At 36.2% G+C, this 23,969-nt stretch overlaps 1 long non-coding RNA gene across 1 annotated transcript in view; it reads right to left on the bottom strand.

Moving 5' to 3' along the window:
- Positions 1-5,920: 5,920 nt before the first annotated feature.
- Positions 5,921-23,969, bottom strand: part of LOC107649309 (uncharacterized) — a 63,273-nt gene continuing 45,224 nt past the window's right edge. Inside the window, exon 3 of the long non-coding RNA XR_008912966.1 lies at positions 5,921-6,108. This is a non-coding gene — a long non-coding RNA (uncharacterized LOC107649309). The remainder of the gene's footprint in view (positions 6,109-23,969) is intronic.

The raw sequence follows: 23,969 nt of genomic DNA, 5'->3' as shown, positions 1-23,969 counted from the left end.
ATCAATGCCCTTTAAATTTCACTGGGCTGAGGCAACTCCCAGTAGTTCTGCCCAATTACTTACAGCACTAAGGCATGCCCTGACTACTTCACAGGGCTTTGGCTTGAGAGTCAGATGAAATAATGGATGCTAAAGCACTTTGTACATTGTATGTAAGGTATTGACGATCACTGAGGAAAGTCATGATAGGAGGAGTGGCATCTAGATACCACTATGGGTAATGATTGATGACTTGGTCCTTTGATAGCTGGCTCATACCCATGATAGCTTGCTAAGCCACCAGACTCAAGGTATGATAATTTACGAGAGAGACAGACAGAGATAGAGACAGAGAGGAATGAAAGAGACACAGAGAGGCAAAGAGATACAAAAAGGAAAGGAGGTAACAATGTGTCCTGACAGTTAATCTGAGGATGAGTCAATGTGACAGTCATTTGCAAGAGGGAAAAGGGTCCTGGTACTTAGTGCTACGAATGAGCAGACTATGGGTCCAATCATGTTCTTTGTGCCATGGTTTATTCTTAATGATTTTAGAATTTTGGGTCAAATTCAGGTGAATCCCCTCCTTTTGGTTACTATAGAGATGTGTCCTTTAAACAGCAAATGAGTCACTGCATCAATGTTTTTGCTTAACTATTTTTCTTTGTTATAAGACATGATTCTTTGTTAGACAGAGGCAAGATGGCAAAATGAATAGAGAGCTTGTCTTGGACCCAGGAATAATAATGATAATGATGATTATGATGATGATGATAACATTTATTTAATGCTTAAAGATTTACAAAATATTTCATAAGCATTAATTCATTTTATCCTCACAACAATCCTAGGAGATAGATGCTATTACTATCTCCATTTTACAGATGAAAAAACTGAGGTTGAGAGAAGTAGCTTGTCCAGGTAGTAAGGGTCAGAGGTCTAATTAGAACCTGAGCTTTAATTCTAGAAGTTGCAGAAAAGATTGCAATCTGCATTGCTATACAGAGTTCCCTAGCCCTTACCACTCTTCTGCCTCAGATTCTATACTTAGTTTCAAGTTGAAGACAGAAAGTAAGGGCTTAAAAGAAACAAATATTAATAAAATAAGCAGTAGGTCCTTAATAAATATGGGAAATCATTTTGAATTTAAGTTTATGTGATAATTTCAATTCTAAAAAATGTTGGTTGTTCAGTGTTTGCACTGTCATGGATAAACTTTGCACATACACACAATAGCTTTGGCCTGCTGGGACAGAGTGAAAAAAATATACTGACTACTCTTTAATAACAATGCCTTATTCACTGCATCTTAACTTTAAAAAATCATACTTGTAAAAAATAGCAAATACAATTAATTCAGAGAAAGGAGAAAGATGAAGTGATACAGAATTAAGAAATAGAACAAGGAAAAAATATATACCTCAGTGACAACAATGATGTAGATGATAATAACACACAAACAGTTGAATTTTGATGAACTATGATGGACGTTGTGGTCCTGGTGAACTAATTGATAAGGACACTGACCTCCTGACCAGTAAGACACACAAGTGGTATGCTACTTGCATTTTGACAGAAGGGTTGTCTTTTACTCTCAGACCTTTCCTGGTCCTGTCTCCTACTTGGGTCTTTCTAGAGACCTGTGGCACTATCCTCACATCCTATGGTATCCAGGAATTTTGGAGCATGTTAGTAAAGGACGTAATTCTAATGCCCTGATTCAAGTTACTATTAGAAAAGCTGCTATGGAAGAATTGGAAATAAAGTTAGAATGATATTAATCCAAGTAGCTAAAGTAGTTGAGAAAACAAATGTGACCATTATGAGGAGATAAAGCAGTGCCACAAGAAAAGTAAATCCCACAAACTATGTGAAACCAGTGCTGAACCACTGCATATTTAGCTCCAAAAGTACCTGTCTCCAACACCTAGGAACTTTTCTTCTATGAAGGAAGGAGATGCCCCCATGTGCCAGAGGGGGCTGCTCCATTTCCCCTCTCCACAGCACCCAAGGACATTTTTCACATGCCCTGACCCTGTGTCCAGCAGCCCAATGTGAGCACATTTTCCCTCCCCTCTCTGAAATAATGCAGAGAGAGTATAGGAAAATGAACCTGTTATATAAAAATAAAGGTTATAAAAAAGGTTATAAATTTTTTCTCAACCTTTTAAATAACAAATCTAAATAAATTCAAACATATTATGCTATATTCTCCTTTATAGCTTGAATTTTAAGCCAATTGATTTTTAAGGCTCTGGATTATAGCAAGAACTTTGGGATCCCATTCTAAAGGAAAAGATTGATTGTTCATGTAGATAATTTATTAAAATTAATTGAAGACTACATTAAACATCAAACATCAAATAAAATGTGCTTAAGAAGTAAATTTTGGAATTGTATTTGTTCATAATCTTGAATTTTATTGTCTAGGACTCAACAGACCTTATTTACTTCGCTACTTGAAACACCATTAGCAGAGAAGGAGTTAGCATCATTATTTTAGAAAATCATTCTGGAGAGTATTCTAGAACCATACTCAAAACTACGCACACCCTTTGACTTAATACTACCATTACTAGATTTGTATCACAAAGAAATTAAAGATGGGAGAAGGGACCTACCTATACAAAAATATTTATAGCAGCTCTTTCTGTAGTGGGAAACTGAAGGGATGTCCATCAACTGAGGAATGGCTAAACAAGTTGTGGCATAGGCTTGTAATGGAATACTATTGTGCCATAAGAAATGACAAACAAGATGATCACAAAAAACCTGAACTTATGTGAACTGATTCAAAATGAAATGAGCAAAACCAAGAGAACATCATACACAGTAGCAATACCACTTTACTTCCTCTATGAATTTTTCTCTAGTGTAAGCAATATATGTCTTGTTTCACAACATGATGAATAGGCTAATATTTATTACATGGTAATATATGTACAACATCATATTACTTGCTTTCTTGAGGAGGAATGAGGGGGAAAGAGGAAGAGGACAAAGATTGAAAACATCAGGAAAGAAATATTAAAAATTGTATCAACATTTAATCTGGAAAAATATTTAATTCAAAAAAAGAAATCAAAATCAGTATACTATAATGTACTCAAAGTCAGGAGACCTGGATTTTAATCCTGCCTCATAACTTAGAAATATATTTGTTTCTGAATCTAATTGAGAGCCAACTGAATTTTATTAAATAAGGGAGCATGGGGGGGGTGATGAAAATATTGTTCAAAGATAAACCGACATCTTGTACTCCAACTGAAAGCTTTATCACAGATTAATATGAAAGAGAATTCTTCATTCTCCTTGTCTATGTTAATCAACCAAAAACTTAAAAACACCCCTACTTAACACTAAGTAAAGGAGTTCACAATCACTTATGTGAAGAACTCCACCCTTTTAACTCAGTCAGAAACTTGTGAATCCTTTGATAAGAGTTTATACCTTCAAAGGATGTGAGGTATGTATCCCAAACTTGTGAATCCTATGATCAGAGTTGACACTTTCAGAGGATAAGAGGTGTGAACCCCACAGACACTGCCCCAGGCCAGTGCTAGACAATTTGGAAACTGTGATTGGCCCCTATGAATAGGGGCAGAGACAAGAAGTCACCATAAAAGCAAGCCCTGAACTCCCTCAGATCAGATTGTCTTTGAGAAGATAGTCTGAAGAGATTGTCTTCTGGAGATAATCTTTTGATTAGAGAGAGTCTTCAAAGGAGCTTCCCTGGAGACTGTGGCTTGGAACCTGGGCTTAGAGCTCAGATTCAGCTTGGACTTTGACTCCTGGACTACTTCATTGGGTGAGTAAAAGGTTAACTCCTTTCCTAGTTTCCTAAGAGACTAGCTTCCATCTTGGAGGATGCTATGTGATTACTTATCACCAGTCTTCCTGGTTGAAAGCTAATTAATCTCTGCCTAGATTAAATAGCCTGGAAATAAATATTTAGGTTGATAGGGTAGATAACCTTTCTAACCCCCTTACATTTCTTTTTCTTCTCTCTTTGTTTCTTCTCTCTTTGTATATATTTGTAAATAAATTTCTGACTCAAGATATAATAAATACTGGCAACCACCCAATTTCATATAATTATTGTCCAACCATTCATTTTAACCTTTACAGTAACCTAACTTTACACATAGCTAGTAGGTGACTAAATGTTATTAAATAGTAAGTTATTCACTGTCATCACAAGGGCATGTTTTCATTAACTTAAAATGAATAAACACTCAGAGACATAGTCCTTTAGCAAAGTTATAGAATATAGAATAAACCCACAAAAATTATCAGCATTTCTATATATTACCAACAAAACCCAGCAAGAAATATAAAGAGAATTTCCAGGTTAAAAATAAAACTGCAGACAATATAAGATACTTGGGAGTCTACCTGATAAGAAAAACACAGGAACAATATAAACACAATCACAAAATATTCTTCAAACAAATAAAGACAGATTTTAAGGAAATATTAATTACTCATGGCTTGGCCAAGACTGTATAATAAAAATGACAATATTACCTAAGTTTATTTGTTTATTCAGTCCTATATCAATCAAATTACCAAAGAATGACTTTATAGAGCTAATTATAACAAAATTCAGGAACCAAAGGTCAATATATCAAGGGAATAAAAGAAAAAAAGCAAAGGAAGGAAGCCTAGAAATACTATATCTCAAACCATACTACAAAGATAAACTCATGAAAACAATTTAGTACTGACTAAGAAATAAAGTGAAGATCAGTGGAATAAATTAGGCACACAATACACAGTAGTAAATGAAAATATCAATCTAGTGTATGACAAATCCAAAGATCCAAGCTTTGGGAGAAAAAAAAACACCATTTGACAAAAACTGTTGGGAAAACTAGAAAGCAATTTAGCAGAAATTGGACATTATCCAACATCTCACATCATATACCAAAATAAGGTCAAAATAAACAAATTATTTATACATAAAGAGTAATATCATAAAAAATTAGGAAAGTATGGAAAAATCTACCTGTCATGTTTATGAATGGAGCAGAGTTTAAAAGCAAAAAAAGATAGAAAATGTAGAAAAGAGGTAAAATGGATAAATTTGATTACATGAAGTTAAAAAAGATTTTTCACAAACAAAATAGTCAAAAGGAAAGCAAGAAACTGGAGAGGATTGGCTTATAGCAAATTTTTCTGATAAAGGTCTCATTTTTCAAAACATACAGGAAACTGAATCAAATTTATAAAAATAAGAGCCATCCCCCAATTGATAAATGGTCAAAGAATAAGAAAGGCAGTTTTCAGAGGAAGAAATCAAAGATATAAAATGTTCAAATCCTAATATTTAGAGAAATGAAAATCAAAATAATTCTGAGGTACCATACCCATAAGATTGGCAAAGATGACAGAAAAGTAAAGGACAAATGTTGGAAGGGATGTGGGAAAAATAGGTACATGTCTGCACTCTTGGTGGAGCTGTAAAGTAGCCCATTCATTCTGGAAAATAGTTTAGAATCATGTAGAAAGGGTTATAAAATTGTGCATAGCTTTTGACACAGCAATACCACTACTAGGCCTATATCACAAGAGATTCAATGAAAAAACCAAGAGAACTCATATCTACAAACATATTTTATAGTAGCTCTTTTAGTGTTGACAAAACATTGGAAATTTATAGAATATCTATCAATGGGGGAGGTTGGGGAAATGGCTAAACAAGTTATGGTATGTGAATGTGATAGAATACTATTGTGCTATAAGAATAGATGAAGACAGTTTCAGCAGAACCCATAGAGATTCACATGAACTGATGCAAAGCAAAATGAGTAGTCAGAACAATGCACACAGTAACAGTAATAGTATAAAAATGAATCAACTGTGAAAGACTCTGAAGACATGAATCCCAATTACAAAGATCTTGTGAAATATGCTTCCACCTCTACATAGAGAACTGAGGGACTCAGAGTGCAGGCTGAAACATAGTTTGGTTTTTTTTCCCTTCTTTGTCTTGTTTTTCTTGCCCACCCCCAGAGCATGGCTAATATGGAAATATGTTTTGCATGACTTCATATGTATAATGAATATCATATTTCTTACCTTCTCAATGGTTATGGGAAGAAGTGGGGGAAAAGAGAAAATCTGGAACTGAAAATAAAAATGAAATATAAAACATTTAAAAGCCATCACTCCGACCAGTGGACAGGCAGATGTATGTCATAAGCAATCCAACTCGTTGTTCCCAAAGTAAGTATCAGATATATTTTTTCCTGTTTTTTCTCCCAGGTTATTATTCCAGGAAACCATTAATGTCTTTTGGGCACATATCGACTCTTTTATATGATCCTCATATTTGCTACTTGTTTATTTATGTTTAACAAGTCATCACTATTATTTATGGGTAATCCTATAATGCAGGATCAGTGTTTTAGTTCACTTCATGTTATAATTTGGGGGACTTTATGACTCATTGTAATAATGCAATAAAAAGCATCCTGGTGCTTTTTCTATTTGTTCTATTGAATGCCTTGCTCTAGGGCACTTGGCATTTGTCGTGTGGGCTCCTTTTTAATATAACAGCTGTACTTCTGACTCATTCATTTCCTCTATCCTTAGATTTTTTTAAATAAATTAAACAAACATCATTAGGGGTAACTTATATGATATGTGTATTAAATTAAATTATTTAGAAGCTATTACTTTTTATACTTCAACTACAGGATTTTAAATCATTTTAAACATATTAATGCCTCAATTGAAACAATAATAATTTAGAATTTTTAAAAAATTATCAAATTAAGTATAAGTGGATATCCAAAAGAAACATGGAGCCCCTTTTATCCAAAAGAAAGAAAATGCTTCATGGAAAATCCCTGAAACATACTTCCAAAGATTCTAAAGAATCATAAGTGAAGATATGAGATATGGACCTGATATAGACAAATAGTTGGCACTTAAATCAATGGAGAGAGACATATGTATAAACACTCCCCAACTTATGAGAAAGAACACTATCCACATTCAGAGGAACAGTGGGAATAGAAACACAGAAGAAAAACAACTGCTTGATCACATGGGTTGGTGGGGATATGATTGGGGATGTATACTCTAAAGGATCACCCTCGTGCAATCATCAATAATATGAAAATAGGTCTTGATCAGTGACACAAGTAAAACCTAGTGGAACTGCGTGTCAGCTATGGGGGAGAGAGGGAGGAGGCAGAGGGGAGGGAAAGAACATGAATCATGTGACCATGGAAAATATTCTAAATTAATTAATTAAATAAAAATTTTCAATTAAGAAAAGCACTCCTCAAACTTGTTCTGAATAATAGAACACAAAGTGGTGTGGGACACTTTCCAAAATCTATTTTGTAAATATTTTCTTGGCATTAAGATTTTAAATTTATAGAATAGAGAGTTTTAAAAGCTTCTCAAAAATCTTTTTGCTAACTTTTGACTATTATAACAAGGAGATTTGTTATTTGTTCTATCAAATGGACAAATGGAACCGGCATTCTTTGTATTCCAATTTTTTAGAAATTGTTTTATTCAAAGAATTAAAATGTTTTCAAAGCCTCCCTTCCTTAAAAGGGGAAACTCCAAGTGTCACAAATTTGCCTCAATCTGGATTAAGTTCTTTCATGCTTAGAAAAAAGCCTGCACTCTACAATATCAATACTCTCTATCTCCTCAAATTACCATGTATTTGTCTGTTTACATGCTGATTCCCCTCAGTTAAGCTCCTTTCATTTTGACTTGGTTTCCAAGCACCTCATGTAATCTCTTGCACCTAGTAGATGTTTAAATTGCTTGCTCATTGAACTGAAATCTGTTTCATGAGAGATGAATTTGTAACATACCTACTATCTCACTTCTCTAGTGAACCTCATTCATTGAAGTCAAACAGATTTCTAAGCTGAGAATTTACTATTAAATCTTTGTTCCAAACAAGTACTTAGGAAAAATTGAGAATATAAATTCTCTTCATTCTTAGTTCAAACAACCACATAGTCTATGTACTATGTACTCCATAACCATCAATTCAGGAAATCACAGCAGGCAACATCTTTGAGGTGGTATGTATGCATTCAACTTGTTGCCAATCACATTTGCTATGTGACTCAAGAGCAGCACTGGGAAAACTCAACATCCTTCAGTCCCCTGGGGAGCACGTCTAATATTTTTAAATGGCTTCCTTGAAAGTTTTAGGACTGGTACCCACTAGGATTTGTCACACATGGCTTTTTTTTTTTTTGCTTCATTACTTTTCATCAGAGTTTCCTACCTACATTCCAGACATTATGACTAGATTCATAAACTTGCATATAATATGCATATGAAATCATGTTTCCTACTTGGAGGCTTCACCAAAATTCCATGTCTGTTCCTTTTTTAAACTGTTAAGTTTTCCACATTGAAAACATAGATGTTGGATAGAATTACCAGCCAGTACTTTTGCCAAAATATCCTTTAAGCTCTGTATCATACAACTTAATGCCTCTTTTGATGTGTTTAAAAGGTTTTACATATATCTATGTAATATCCTCAAAACAAACCTGAAGGCAAATCATAGAATTGAAGAATCAATCAATTAACTGCTTTCTATATGACAATGCGCTAGGTATTTGGGATATGAAGAAAGAAGAAGCAAAAACTAAAAAGGATCTAACTCCCTAGCAAGAAGAGAATAAGCGTAGTGTAGTAAATATAGTACAGGACTTGGTCCAAAGTCTGCCTCAGTTTCTTAAAAGTTGTATGACCTTTGCAAGTTACCTAATTAAAATCTCTGACAACTGAATGAAGGATAGCCTGGAATGGGGAAAGATTTGTGGCAGGCTGGTCTACCAGCAATTTACTGAGCCAGTCCATGCATGAAGAGATAAGGACTATCCCAGGATGGTGACAGTATCTGAGGAGAGAAGAAGACATATTCAAGAGATGTCTCAAAGGCCTTGGCATCGGATTGTATTGGGGGAGAGGGATGGTAAGAGATATTGAGGAGTTGAAGATGATACCTATGTTTCAAGCCTGGGTGACTGGGAAGATGGTGATGAAAGAGAGTAAGGAATTCTAAGCAACAGAGATGAGAAGGAAGTATATTTACAGGAAATGCCATAGCCTTTTGTGAAGGCACAAAGAGAAGAGACGGGATATTGTATCTGAGAAAGAGCAAAAAAGACCAGTATGACTGGACCATAGTCATGTATCAAAATCTTGGAACAGACCTCATGGTAAAGAGCTTAAATGCTAAACAAAGAAGTTATATTTGATCCTAGGAGTAATAGGGAGCCACTGGATTTATTGAGTAAGACATTGCCAGACCTGTATTTTTGAAAAATATTTTACTTTCTTACATTTTGATATCATTTAATATATCAAAACTAATTGGTTGCAAATTAAAACAACTCTGAGGTACCACCTTACACGTAGCAGACTGGCCAATATAGCAGCAAAGGAAAGTGATAAATGTTGGAGGGGGTGTGGCAAAATTGGGATACTAATATACTGCTGGTGGAGTTGTGAATTGATCCAACCATTCTGGAGGACAATTTTGAATTATGTGCAAAGGGTTTTAAAAGAATGGCTACCCTTTGACCCAGCCACACCACCACTGGGTTTGTGCCCCAAAGAGATAATAAAGAAAAAGGCTTGTACAAAAATATTTATAGTCGCACTTTTTGTGGTAGCAAAAAATTGGAAAATGAGGGGAAGTCCATCGATTGGGGAATGACTGAACAACTTGTGCTATCTATTGGTGATGGAATACTATTGCACTGAAAGGAATAATGAACTGGAGGAATTCTATGTGAACTGGAACAACCTCCAGGAATAAATGCAGAGTAAAAGAAGCAGAACCAGGAGAACATTGTACAGAGGGATGGATACATTATGGCATAATTGAATGTAATGGACTTTTCTACTAGCAGCAATGCAATAACCCAGGACAATTCAGAGGAACTTGTGAGAAAGAATGCTGTCCACATCCGGAGAAAGACCTGTGGAAACAGAAATGCATTAGAAAAATATGTGATTGATCACGTAATGTAATAGGGGTATGATTGGGTTTTGATGTTAAAGGATCATGCTACTGCAGATATGAATAACATGGAAATGGGTTTTGAACAATGATACATTGATAACCCAGTGGATATCCAACTGCTTGTTGGATTCTGGAGGGGAGAGGAAAGGGGGTGGGGGCACAGAATCATGAATCATGTAAGCATGGGAAAATATTCTAAATTTTAAACATTAAAAAAACTAATTGGTAATGGAAATATAATAATAGCTCACATTTACATAGTATTTTATATGCATTATCTCATCCTTGAAATAATTTTAACTTATATAAGAATTATCTTCTTCATTTTATAGATAACTGAGAGAAGGTTATATAGCTAGTATGTGGCAAAGGTGGGATTTGAACACATCTTCTGAATCCAAACCCAGTGCTCTTTCCAATCAATACACTACAGCACCACACTACCTTTTAAAGAATGAAACTAAATTCTGAGCAGGATGAGCTAATGGTCAAATAAATGAAGCAAGATGAGTTCAACTTCAATCCATCACATACCCAGGAAACTGGAAAAGATGACAAAAGATGGTCATGATCAGGTTCCAAAGAGACACACTAATGAACTGTTAATGAGATTATGAACTAGTGCAGTGATTTTTGAAAGCAATTTGAAAATGTGTTGTTGTTGTTTTAAAGTACCTGAAATGGTCATCCCCTTTGACCCTGAGATTTGCTAGACATGTGTGCCTAAGAAGGTCATTGACAAAAATAAAGTCGCCTCAAACAACAAAAAAGTTATCTTTTATATCAAACAAGTTTTTTTAGTAGCAAAGAACCCGAAACAAAACAAATACCTATCAGAAAATGGCTAAACAAGTTGAGATACACAAATGTGATTTAATATTAGTGTACCAGAAAAACATGATGAATGTAGAAATGCAGGGAAAGATTTCTATGAAATTATGCAAAGCAAGCATCTGGAAAAATGAATAGAGCTAGGGGGAAAATATATATATATATATATATATATATATATATATATAATGTGGACAAGAATGTAATTAGAAAAAGCAACTCCAAAACTACAGAAAATGAATATATCAAAATTATAAAGAATAAAAGTAGCTCTAAAGAAAAGAGTTGAGAAGACATGCCCTTCTACTTTTTTGCAGAGGTGAGGATTCACTGATATGGAATATTGCATATGCAATATAGTTTCCAAATAGTCTTGGGGCATTTTATATGTGCTTGTTTATACAGAAGTGACTGAGAGAATGATTGGTATATCTTTTTGCAGCCACACAAAACTCCTGGGCTTGATTGGAAGCTCAGTTACACATATAATGTTGGGAATTTTTTGGTGCATTGATAAGTTTTTTCTGTTTTATTTTTATTCTTATTCCTTTTTTCTAAGTATTTGTTGTAGGAAATGAATCTTTGGGAACAAGGGGGCTGAATATAAGAGCAAATCTAAGTAATGTTAAAAGAAAAACAATCAAGAAAAATATTTTTTTCAATAGAAAAAATTAAGCCTTCAGAGAGTTTCACTTTCTTACTCTCAAAACACCAGTACATTAAAAAAAAAGTAATCCATAGCATTGTGCAAATATGCTGTTCACATCTGGCTAGACAGCTATAGATTTTTTTCACATTTTGATGTTTTGAAACTAAGAAAGTGAAACAAGCAATTTAAGTAGGAATTTAAGAAAGTTTTTCCATAGTTGTACTGAATCCAACTTTTTAGTGAAAATCATCTTAGGGAGGGGGAATTATAAATGATATCACTGACAAATGGCAGTACAGTCCCTCCTACACTCTAAAATTTTAACCTCCATCTCCCTGAAAGGAAGCTATAGGAGGAGTTGAGTTTTCTTAAGGTAGAAAGTTTTTTAGGAACTGTATTTGCAAAGCCATTAATTTCATTTAGAGGAAACTTCTGAAATCTGAATGATATTGGCACCTCCCTGGCCATACATATCAATCAGATCCAAGTCCTGAGACAGTCAATGAAAACATTGGAACCTCATCCTGAGTGGGGGAAGTGGTTTATCTTTGAAGGGGGGATGGGCTCTACACTTTCATTTGTGTGGAAAATCTCTGGGAAGGAAACTTCCTCCACCAGTGCTAGCTGACAGTTTTTACTGATATCAAATAGTGACTCAACTGTAACTTGGAGATTTAGAGAGTGTGTAAGGCACTGAGAAGGTGATGTGCTCAGGATCACAAAACTAAAATGTATCACAGGCAAGACTTGAACCCAAGTCCCTCTGACTCTGAAAATAGCATTTTGATAGTTTTCTTTTTGTGTATTTTTAATTTAATTTTCTCCAATTATATGTAAAAACAGTTTCCAACATTGTAAAAAGAATTTTGTGTCTCAAATTCTCTCCCATCCTTCCTTCCTCCTCCTGTACCTTCCCTTTCCCTCCCACTAAGATGCTAAGCAATGTGCAATTATGTGACCATTTTTCAATATTAATCCTTTCAAAGAAACTTGAACAAAAAAAAATTTTTTAAAAGAGGAAGTTTGCTTTGGTCTGGATTAAGACTCCATCAATTCTTTCTTTTAAAGTAGATGGCAGTTTTATCATGAATCCTTGGGGTCTGTTTTGGATCATTGTATTAATGAGAATAGCTAAGTTACTCATAATTGTTCATTGTACAGTACTGCTGGCACGGTACACAATATTCTCCTGGTTCTGCCTACTTCACTCTGCCTTAGTTCATTTAAATCTCTCTAGGTTTTTCTGAACTCCTCCTGCTCATCATTTCTTTAAAAAAAAAAACAACTTACTTCCCTCTTAGAATCAATAATGTCTATAGGTTCCAAGGCAGGAGAGCAGTAAGGGCTAGGCAATGGGGGTTAAGTGACTGGCCCAGGGTCACATAGCAAGGAACTGTCTGAGGCCAGACCTGAACCCAGAACTTCCTGTCTCTAGGCCTGGCTCTCAATCCACTGAGCCTCGTGCTCATCATTTCTTGCAGTAAGTACAATAGCATTCCGTTAAAATTATATACTATAACTTACTCAGCCGTTCCCCAATTGATGGGTATCCCCTCACTTTCCAGCTGGTTTTCTTGACTGGCTTATTCTCAGTGAATCTTTAATTGGATGAATGAATTTTTAAGGGAAGAAGAGGTGAAGTCAGTAAATTTGACTCTGCCCTCAAACTGATTATTTGGACTATTTTTTTTAAACCCTTACCTTCCGTCTTGGAGTCAATACTGTGTATTGGCTCCAAGGCAGAAGAGTGGTAAGGGCTAGGCAATAGGGGTCAAGTGACTTGCCCAGGGTCACACAGCTAGGAAGTGTCTGAGGCCAGATTTGAACCTAGGACCTCCCTTCTCTAGGGCTGACTCTTAATCCACTGAGGTACCCAGCTGCCCCCTTATTTGGACTATTTTAACCACTGAATTGCTAGTCCCTTTTTCCCTCAGTAGTAATCCATATGCAGCAAATACTCTTTGGTCTCACTTTTCCCTAGAAAATACACATCAGTTTATATTCCATGCATATCAGTTCATCTCATCTTCATATTACTGTATACTTTGATGAAGTGATGGATTGGATACAGACAAACAGTCTGATATAATGGGAAAGGAGCTAAACTGAAAGGCAGAAAAATCTAGATTCAAATTGTCACTCTTAAACTTAGTTTAAGGCTAAGTCATTTAGCTTGTAAAATCTTCATTTTATTCCTTTGTAAAGTGGGGGAAAATATTCCTGTGACTTATCATACAGGAAGATTGTATTACAGATGGCTTTGTAACCTTAGCGCTCTAGAAATGGAGCTATATGGTCAACTCAAGAGACTCATCAGTTATTAAAGTTCAGCAGTGGCGAAGCAAATTGCTAAGCTCCCAAGCCAGTTTTTCTACTAGTTTATCATCTCCCATAAGCTACTTTCGACATTAAGTTAGTCAAAGGTTTATTTGAGCTTTTTCTTTTCAGCTAAGTTACAATTTCATTAGAGTATGTAATTCCTGGAGAAAAAATTACCTCTGCCAAGTACATTGGCAACTGTTCTACAGCTCCTGATGCTCTAGGGTTGCCTGGGGCCCTGGCAGGTTAAGTCATTTCTCCAAGGTCACACAGCCGGTATTTGTCAGAGATGGGGCTTAAGTCTACATCTTCTTGACTTCCAGGTCAGAACTCTAGGCACTGTGTCAATCAAGGTGCCCCACATTTTAGCTTTAGTCTTCTAAAAAGGAAACAATTCTATTTTTGATCAAATGATTACATACTCACTAAGTATATAATTTAGGGATTTAGAATATTTCTAAATAAATTCTCCAAACTCTTACCTTTTTGTTGAAAACCAAATTCACCCCTAGACTTTCTAGCATCAGTCTAACGTCCTAAATGTTCCAATTCAACTCGTAAGAGAAACAGTTTCTTTCCTTGTTAAACAGTTTTCAGGATGATGAGTCACTGCTACTAATTAAAAACACAGGAACTACCATAACAGGTTAGGCCAATGGTCCAGCCAAAGTAATAGTGAATCACTAATTCCTCCAAAGTACTTGTTTTGACTTTTGAACCACTGAAAGGTTTTTGTACAGACTTAACCCCCCCAAAATGAATCCGGGGTCTGGGAAGAAAGAGAATGATTGTAATACTGTATAAAGACAAGAACAAAGCTTTTAAAAAAAGGAAAATAAAGAATTAACTTGGAGATGTCAATATAATTGAGAAAATGGTAGTAAAGGCAAATCACAACAGGTATTAAATGAATACTCCCTGAGATTTTTGTGAAATTATCTTAAAATATTTCAATTCTGGATCTTGTGGAATACATATATAGTCCCAAACTCCTTTAATCTAATTCAATAGTAAGTCAGTGAATAAGCACCTACTATGTCCAGGCATTCTGTTAAGTGGGGAAGATACGAAGAAAGGCAAAGACATTGGCTGCACTCAAGAAGCTCCTATACTCAACCAAAATACAGGCATCCCTTCCCTATCAAGGGTGTTAGGGGTGTCATTTCTCCATGATCTAGAAAATCCACATAAAAAAATTTTGGCCTTCCCTTTGTACCAGAAAAGTCTAAATTTTTTGCTGTCTTTTGTGGGGTGTTTATAATACCTTATATGAATTTATGAGTTACTAAACTTTTTTAAGATATATCTACATTTCTAGCCTTTGTGTGTTGTCTTTTGGCTCTCACATTCTTTTTGCAAACTTTAACTTTTTAGTTGTTTAGTTTTTAAAAAAGAAATTGTGCTTATTTATGGTGTCAATATCATATGTCAATATTATATGATAATTATACAATTATACATATACTTCTGCATTTCTGAGTTTCTAAACTTTTTCTAGGTCATCTGCTGCCTTTTACATATTGTCTGTGACTTCTGCAAAACACTCAAAAAATCCTCATTTAACTTCTTATGCTAACCCTGAAGATATTGAAACCATGATGGGGAAAGTCGGGATGTAGAAGAGATACTTCTATATATACCTTAAATTGGAGTTCACCAAGAGATTGGGTCCAGACCCATCTCTCTTTCCTTTGAGTCACCTACCTTCCTTAAGGCATACACCTGTCTTAGATAATAAAGAATCCAGTGATCACCTAGTTATTTCTGGTGTCCTAAAAGTCCATTAATATCCTCTATTAATGATTCCTTTATGTCTATTGAAGTCTTCTGAGGCTCTCATACATTCCTTCTGAGCAGAGCTCAGGAGCTCATCTCCTAAGAGAGGTGTTTCTAGCTGTCCCCTCAGTTATTAGTTTTCTATCCCTGTGAAATTACTTTGTATATATATTTGGTGTTTCCTTATTTATGCACATGTTGAATTACCCAGTAGAAGGTAAGTCTTTAGAGAGTAGGATTATTTTGTTCTTGTCTTTGTAACCATTAGTGGCTACATAGTGCCCGTCACATAGCACTCACTCAATAGATATTTATTAAATTGATATGAAATTAAATGAGGTAGAAATACTCCAATAGGTCTTACCAACCTGGAAGACTTTTGAATATGAGACCAGCATAAAAGAAGTGTGTCTGTTGCCCATGGAGTATGCAACTAAATTCAGAAATGCCCATGGCCAGAAGACTGGTCACCAAGTGAGGAAAGTTGGGATTATAGGAATGTTTTAAGATATAGCAGAATAGTAATTCTTCTAAATAAAATGTCTAAAATAAAAAATCTAATGTCTAAAGACAAATGCTCTAAATATGACAAGAGGTTCCCCCCCACCCCATTTCTTCCCCATCCCACCAAAAAATAGTTGCCTTTTCTTAGTAATCTGGCATTCAACGTTACAATCTTTTTAGAAAAATTTTGATGATATCTTTCTCATTATTAACCAAACATCATTAAATTTCTATTATGTATAAGCCACTCTGCTAGATTTCAGGGACCAAAATGGTATTTTTGCTCTCAAAGGACTTGGAGAGAAAGTAGTATATATCTATGTAAATGTACACACACACATATAGGTATGTTGTAAACATGTGGCATAGTAAAGGTCTGACCTTGGAATCAGGAAGACCTGGATTCAAGCTCTGATTCTGTCATGTACTAACTGTGCCTTGAACTCTCCTTTACACAACTCTTTAAGATTGTAAATACAGAGTTCTCTATTGACATCACTGAAGAGTTTCCATATGAGCGATTAATGAAAAGATAAGTTGAGGTCCAATCTACCACCTTTTAAAAGATGATTGTTAAATGATAAACAGAATACATATATACACAAATGCATACACATATACATATGTCTATCTGTATATGTATACGTAGATATATGTGTGTGTGTCATGCATACACACACATAGTTCTAAGTAGAGATTTAGTGCTCTGGAAATTTAGAATGGAAAAGTGTCTCCCATCCCTCTCATTCTGGCTCCCGTTAACTATGGTTTGGGAGCTTACTTTAGACAAGTTTTTATTTTTAAAATATCTTGCTCTTTCTTCCTTCCTAGGCTAAGTTTTCTTTTATTAAGAATTGGCTCATGTAAATGCCCAGTAAAGCAAAAATCACTTCCCTAGTTGGGGGAGGAGGGGAAGAGAACTCAAGAGATTGATCTGACCCCATGGTCTTGGCTTTTTCACTGGGGAACTAGAGCATACTGCTTAATGAATGACCCTGAGGACTCAGCTCTTGATCACTCCCTCTCCAGAAGATGAATTTTCTTATGAAATTGACAAAAAGTCTAGCCCTCCAGACATCAGGTGACCCCTCACCCTTGGGTCCCCACTGCTTAACCTGCAGCTAAATAATGAAGAGCAAGTTTGAGCTCCTAGCTCTATTCACAGAGGTCATAAATTCACAGAGCTGTCTTCTTTTCTTCAGGATTTGCAACTACGGAGGAAAGGGGGGTTTGAACTCCTAGGTAAATACAGCCATTCCTTCCTTCTGACAATGATCTCTGGCAGTCCAATGTCATGTCATATTACCAACACATTACAGGAGTTTCTGGCTCTTTTCATTTCAACATCCCCAGCCTGGCTGAGAAGAAAACTATAAAGCCACCTCCGAAATACCAGAGCAATCATTGCAAAGGAGGGTGGCATTCCAAAAATGTGATTTGGAGGCCTGGATAAATCTGGTGGTACATTGCTCAGTTGTCAAATATTCCTGGCACATTGCGCCCCGCATGACATTGCTGTCACATGCAACATATCCAGATAGGCGTAGCCTCGATTTAGAAAGGAAAAAAGCTGCATTGAGTGGAGATGAGAAGCATAAGAAAGTAGAAACAGAAGAATTGCTTGGATGAAGCACAATTCCCCACAGTAAAAACATACACGACCAATGACCTTATGTCAAGGAAGCAGCAGTCACCCAGACCGCCATCAAAATCCACATTTTCTTTTTCCTATAGATAACATTCATGAAGTATCTGAAGTTGGCAAGAGAAAGAACACTGAAGCACTGCCGTCCTATCCACATGTTTTTCCCTATGCATACCATATTACCATTGGAAAAGGAAACCCCAAGTTTCTGTGGGAAATGTTTTGACCTTATTGATAATAATATTTTTATTATTATTTCATTTTAGTTCTTGGCTTTGAACTATCTATCTCCTGACTATCGAGAAGCTCTCTCATGAGCTAGTTTTATTAGTTCAGTAACACAATGCATCCTAATGCCTCATTTGGTCACTCAACTGAACTTCCCTCTGTCATTTCTCTCCACAGTCACCCCCTGATAAACCAACCTGAAAATGTGGGTACAAGTTTGGACAGGAATTCAGCAGAAGTGATACAAAAACACAGACATACACCTAGACACACACACATAGGTATATGTGCAAACGGACATGCAGGCACACATGCCTAGAACACTTTCCCTTCTCTGTTCTGAGTACTGACCTCCTTGGCTTCCTTTAAGTCCTAACTAAAACCCCACTCTCTATAGGAAATCTTCCCTAAGCCCTCTTAGTTCCAGGGGAATACTACTTTTTATTATTTCCTAATTATCCTGAATATAGCTTGTTTTCTATAGGTTTGTTTCCTCATTAGATCATGAGCTCCTTGAGGGCAGGGATGGTCTTTTGCCCTTTTCTGTATCTCTAGTGCTTAGTACAGAGCCTAGCACATAGTAGGCACTACTATTTTATTTACTGAGAGTTTGACTCTATCTGTCAGTTCCCCTCAGAATGTAGAATCTCATGTACATAATTTTCCTGAATGTAAATTCTCCAAGACAAGAACTGCTTCACTGTCATTGTACTCGAAGTACTAAAACATGGTTCTACAACAATATGATTTCATACTCTTAAACTTGGAATTTTCAGCCCAGGAATTTAGTTTCGCGAACTCCATCTGGACAGAATGTATTCCCTCCCCCTTAGCTCTGAGTATAGGAGTACCAGGCTTGTGGCAGAAACTTCCAAGCCTGCTCCATAAACAAAAACAAAAGCAAATCTCCCTTAGAGTTTCATCCCTGCAAGAAGCTGATGGTTACCTCCCTTGCCCTTAGCCTCACTGACTACAATTCTGTTCCATGGAAATCTTGCCCTCGCATCTGGCTCCATAGATGAAAAATAGACTTCCTTTATTGGCCTTCCTTTACTGACCCTCCAAACACATTCCAGAGAAGTAGAAACCTCCAGCCCTTGTAGATTCTTTTTTTCCCCTACCTTTGGCTTCTTCTTGTTCTATTTGGTTAGAAGGGAACAAAATCACTAACTACCAATAACCTTCTCCCCTCAGATGAAGTCTTAGTTCCTCCAATTATTGTCTAGACTGGCATCTGCTCACTCTCTCAGGGGTCATGCAGACTGGACTAGAAAATTAGATCTCCATGATCCCCTTTTCAGAACTCTAATATCCCTTGACAATTTCAATGAATTCAATCCAACTCATTAAACATTTATTAAGCACCTTCTAAGTGCCAGGCACTGTGCTAAGAACTGAGATTCAAGTAGGAAAAAGAAAGACAGTCCTTGTCCTCAAAGACCTCACATCTAATGGGAGAAGACAACAGACAAGAGGAAGCTAGGAAGCTGTTGAAAGTGGAGAGATATCAGCATGGAGGCATATTATGCCAACAAAAGTAGGTATAATTATCCAAAGAAAAAAATCAAAAAATTTAATGAAGTAGAGGACTTCCAAGGATTCCTGCGAAAAAGACTAGAGCTGCATATAAACTTTGAAGGTCAAATGCAATAGCTAAAAGAAATAGAAAAAGGCAAATGCTAATGAATAATCATAAGGGACTAAACATGGAATCCTTTGTAACACAAAGGATCATGGGAATCTAGATAGAAGGCCTGGAAAAGGTCTAATTATATGTTAAATGATCTTAAAATAAGAACAGAAAAAGAGAAGAGGGATATATTGTAGGAGGGGAGGGGAAAGGAAGATTAAGGGAAATTATCTTACATAATTGGGATGTGCAAGTAGAAATCTATACAAACAAGGAGGAAATGGAGTATAGAGGCTAACACTTGAATGTCCCTCTCATCTGAACTTGTTAAAAATGGGAAGAAAACATTCACAAACACTCACATTTAAGCATAAAAACATAGTTTGCTCAACAGAGAAATAGGAGTGAAGGAGAAAAATAGAAAAGAGAATTAGCAGAATGATAGATTAAGGTAAAGATTAGTAATCCACAAAATAAATTCTTAAGGATGTACAAAAAATACTTAAAGGTCTTTGATGTGTGAAAGAATGAAAATCTGAAGAGGTGCACACTAAACAAGAGAAAAGTTGTGGCATATAAATGTAATAGAATACTACTGTGTTGTAAAAGGTGATAAAGAGTTGGCAGGTAGGTAGACACTTCCTAGCTGTATGACCCTGGGCAAGTCACTTAACCCTCACTGCCTAACCCTTGCCACTCTTCTGTCAGAATTGATATTAAGACAGGGGGTAAAGTGTTTTTTTAAATGATAAAGAGAATGGTTTCAGAGAAATTGGGGAAGATTTCTATGAAGTAATAAGCACAACTATAAGAGAATTTATACAAAGACTATGTTGTGAAGTTAACAACTTTGAAAAAATTTTGAACTCTGATTAGTGTAATGACCAAACATGATTCTATAGGATTAAAGATGATCTGTTCCCTGCTTCTGATAGATAAGTGAAAGCTTCAGTGTAAAATGAGACATGTGTATGTACATATACGTACTCATACATAAAATACAAATATAATATATATGTGTGTGAATGTGTATACACGCATACACATATAGGACATGGTCAGTGCGGACATTTGTTTTCTTGACTACACATTTGTAAAGGATGTCTTGTTTTTCTTTCATGAAACCTGTGATTCTCTGAACCACAGAATATGAGATGGAAGGCACCTCTAAGGCCATCTTGTCCAACTTAGACCTTGTCCTCCTCCTAACAGTTCATAGCAAGCAAAATAAAATTGTTTTATAATGTTTTAATTGGACTGTGGCAGTCAAATTAAATTAAATTAAATACATTTACTACAGCTGTTAACTGCCTCCTGTGAGTTCATCTGCCACAAGGAACCTTTCTTAATTTCTCCCCAAGTCGAGACACTTCCCCTCCTCCACTCAGGAAATTGTAGAGGCCATTTCTGATCAGTCTAGCTAGTCAGAGGAGGAGAAAATAGCGTGGAAAAAGCCTGAAAAACTTATTTTGTCAGCATTGGGCCCCAAGCAAAAGGGGCCTATGACCCATAATTTAAAGTGCATAGCTCATTACTTCAATAGAGGCAAGTGCCCAATCCATCAACAAGCATTTATTAAGCCTCTACTTCATCCCAATACTGTGCTAGGTGCTAGAGGTACAAAAACAAAAACAGTATCTGCCTTCAAGGAGCTTCTGGGAATACTAAGAGCACTGATTCATCAGGTTGCCATAAGGATCAAATGAGAGAAGCTCTTTGCCAATCTTAAAGTGCTCTATAAATTCTATTTATATTATCCTGGGGGAGACAACATGTACATAGGCAAGTCTAGGCAGAATATACACAGAATAAATATAAGGTGGTTGCAGGTAGTGGGCTAGAGCACACGGGAAAAAGGTCACCTAGAAGGAAGAAAAGAAGTAATTGTATGTGCCAAGGACTATGCTGAGAGCTTTACAAATATGCTCTCATTTTATCCTCCCACAACTCTGGGAGGTAGGTGCTATGATCATTCCCATTTTACATTTGAGGGAACTGAGGCAGACAGAGTCCAAGGTCACACAGCTATTAAGTGTCAGAGGCTAGATTTGAATTTAGGCTTTCCATATTCCAGGCACAGTGCTCTATCTCTTTATTACCTACATGTCTCTTGGTGTCACCTGAGAAGAGTTTTGAAAGGGTATTCTAAGAGTTGGAGGTGAGGATAAGGAAGAATGCATTCTAGACATTAGAGACAGACACTACAAAGACATGAAGTGAAGGGGGGAAAGGAGGAATCTCATGTGTGACAAAGAAGATGGCTAGGTATGCTCGACCATCAATTGGAATAGGCTTAACATTTTGCTTAATTACATTTTATCTTTCATGCTTCTAAACGTGGACCACAAAAACAAAATCATATTTTAATAGACAGACTAGGTTTGGGCTTTCTCTTTAAAATTTAGTGAAACTAAGTGTTTATCAGAAAAAGGAGAAGTTATTCTTAAGGATAAGTGAAAACGTTCATAAGCTTCAAATATGGAAGTAGACTGAGGTAGAACAGCCATGTAAGTTATATTACCATCTTTCTTTTCTCCCTTCACACATATAACATGGAGAAGACTCCTAGGATCTCAGCTGAAGTCCTATATCTTCTCTGCCTTGTTAGAGAGCCTGTGGCTTAGTATGGGGTGGTGGAGTTTTGTTCTGATTAAGATACAGTGCAAAGGTCAGAGTTTGGGGGGTTTTGTTTTGGGTTTTTGTTTGTTTTGCTGTTGCCAAATATGCATAATCAATAGGAATATGAACCAGGTGTTAGAGAGCAATAATGGCCTTGTCTTCTTGATATAGCTTTTATTCTTACTCAAGCGCATTTTGCAGAAGAAAGTGGGTATGGACTTTATAGTCCCAGCTCCCATTGATTTGGGGAGAGAATAACAGAATTCCTGAAATGGGTTTTAAGAGTGCAAGGACTTCTTAAGAGGTGAAACAAGAGTTGTGAGGAATTTGTTCTAAGCTGAATAGTTGGAACCGTAGACATCCAAACTGGAGCAGATATTGGCCATTAAATGAATTAATTAGTCTTTCTGGTTAACTATCTGGATATTTATGGTGACAGATACCCCAAACGCTATGAACTAAAAGAGATTAGGTCTTCCTCAGGGAGAGGCTTTCTAGCCACAACACTTTGAGAGCTAAGAGTAGAGAGTCAATAGATTGAAATCCATAAAATGTTACTAGAGAATAGCTCCATGACTAGAAATATAGAGAAATCAAGGAAAGTTTATCACAGAGATACTCTTCTTGGAAGAGCACAGAGATGACCAACAGAAAGCCATAGGGTAATCTTATTAGAGAATATTGGAAGCTCTGTAGAATAAGAGGCATATTTGTAATACCATGCCTACACCATAGACATCCATATTTCATCTTCTAGGTTCTTGTCATGTTCCCCTTCATATGTGTCTCGTGACCACATATTTCACACATGCCCTATCACAAATGTTATGTGAGTATTCGCATGCTGTCCCCCACTTGTGGTGTGGCAGGCTATGGCAGAATGTACCTCTACATATGTATAAAGAATGTTTTTAATGTTTTTACTTTCTATATTGTTTGATTCAATTGGTTGTTTTGAAATAATGTGCCATTTAAGTTCATAAACATCTTTTTAGTGGTTTTGATAGTGTGATGACCGAAAGAGTACCTTGAATATGGGACAGCCTATGGGGATCCCACATGTGGTAGGGGCTGACTCGGGTGCTACACTAAGAAAGACTTGGGTCTAGACCAGAATCCTGGATACATAAATATTCTCTTCTGCCCATTGGGTTGAGCCAGATAGGAAATGGGATTCGGGTTTGAAATCTAGTGTATTACCTAAGTGTATTTTTCATCAAGTTCTTCTAGTCAGAGTGGATAGAATGCCAGTCCTGGAGTCAGAAGACCCAGATATCTTCCTAGGTCCAAATCTGGCCTCAGACAGTTACTCTATGATCTTGGTTAAGTAGCCTCAGACAGTTACTCTATGATCTTGGTTAAGTCACTTAATCCTGTTTACCTCAGTTTCCTCATTTGTAAAATGAGCTGGAGAAGGGAATGGCAAACCACTTCGGTATCTTTGCCAAGAAAACCCCAAATGGGGTCATGATAAGTCAGAAAAGACTGAGATGATTTTAACAATTTTTAAATAAATTTTAGACACCATTTGTATATTCCCTTGAATTAATTACCATCCAAACCCTCAAAGAAGCATTGGGGTATAGGGATTGATTTATTTTATGATTTATCAAACTTTAAAGTGATACTCAAATGGGGGCTATTATGATTGTCATTTTTATTAATAAAACAGTGGGCGTTGCTTGAAAAAACTGGAGTACACAGTTTATCAATATAACTCCTAAGACTTTTAGCCATCCTTCTTTCCCTGGCTGTTACACACAAG

Source organism: Monodelphis domestica, chromosome 6 (genome assembly GCF_027887165.1).
Source record: "Monodelphis domestica isolate mMonDom1 chromosome 6, mMonDom1.pri, whole genome shotgun sequence".
Classification (NCBI taxonomy): domain Eukaryota; kingdom Metazoa; phylum Chordata; class Mammalia; order Didelphimorphia; family Didelphidae; genus Monodelphis; species Monodelphis domestica.
Note: the sequence above shows the minus strand (reverse complement) of the source record. Positions and strands in the feature narration are given on the sequence as shown.